This window comes from Stylophora pistillata, chromosome 5, assembly GCF_964205215.1.
Source record: "Stylophora pistillata chromosome 5, jaStyPist1.2, whole genome shotgun sequence".
Classification (NCBI taxonomy): Eukaryota; Metazoa; Cnidaria; class Anthozoa; order Scleractinia; family Pocilloporidae; genus Stylophora; species Stylophora pistillata.
In genome coordinates this window covers 20,776,620-20,777,561 of record NC_142523.1, presented here as the reverse complement: position 1 = coordinate 20,777,561, position 942 = coordinate 20,776,620, and the positions used below count along the sequence as shown (strand labels likewise).

The 942-nt window shown below is 38.7% G+C and overlaps 1 protein-coding gene across 7 annotated transcripts in view; it reads left to right on the top strand.

Annotated features, from left to right (window-relative positions):
- The first annotated feature begins 299 nt into the window (after window positions 1-299).
- LOC148730750 (uncharacterized protein C12orf56-like) overlaps window positions 300-942 on the top strand; it is an 18,704-nt gene continuing 18,061 nt past the window's right edge. For 5 of the 7 annotated variants that reach the window (XM_088759552.1, XM_088759557.1, XM_088759556.1 and 2 more), the window contains exon 1: window positions 301-655. The gene's annotated coding sequence lies outside the window, so the exon portion shown is untranslated. Of the gene's footprint in view, window positions 656-942 lie in introns of all 7 variants that reach the window. The other 2 variants (XM_088759554.1, XM_088759555.1) reach the window with 1 other exon arrangement.

Below are 942 nucleotides of genomic sequence, written 5' to 3'. Positions count from 1 at the left end.
GTACAGCTACTATAAGACAAGAGCATCCTCCGCTTTGAGGTGTCATTTTCCTTGCCGCTTTTCTTTTATGGAACAACCTCCAAAACTTGGTACACCCCCTAAAAATTTTCGAAAATTAATTTTCTCCTTAAAACCTCTGGAAATAGGAAAATGCCTTCGACGAAAACAGAGTTCCTCGGCTTTAAAAGTCAGCCTTTACTAATTTCCGGTTCGCTAAATTTTTGACCAAGGACACTTGCGCCCGCGTTGTTAACCGAATACCCTCTGACATGAGCAATTTAAATATTCAGCTCTGTCGCATTCAACCAAAGCCTTCCTCTTCTCTTTATGTTTTTTGGTTTTATTTTATTTCAGAATGCGCGGAGATCTGATGAAATATCGAAAAATGTCCATTTCTCGTTTTCTTGGGAGCGACCGAGGGAAAGTTCATGGAGAAATACAGTGTCACGCCATCGTGATAACGTACACGTTTATGACAAAATAATGACTGGTGATGGGATAGTTCCGTGTAGATCAGCCAGTGTATCTTCAGAGGATGTCAGATTGCTCAAATTCCCGTGAAAAAAGTTGAAAATTTGAAAATGATGTGTTTGTAGTTACGTCAAGCAGCCCTCCACAAAGGCTGATCAATTTTTTTAAAATATGACAACCAGAGGTGAGATATCTCTTCGGGATATTGCTCATAACATAATATTCTTTCCAAGCCTTGCACGCTTCGTTTGTCTGAGACCAAAAAAAATGACCGAAACTGTGCCGAGATAAATAATCTATTGGTGTGTTCACATTCACTCTCTGGGAAAATTGAATGTATCAAAGTCAAGATAAAGGATGTCACTATATACGGTAGAAGTACCAATCTGTAATGTTTTATTTAGCTTGAGATACAGAAATGACACTTTACTCTTTTTTCAAATGTTTTTGCATGGGAATGAGGTCCCAGGC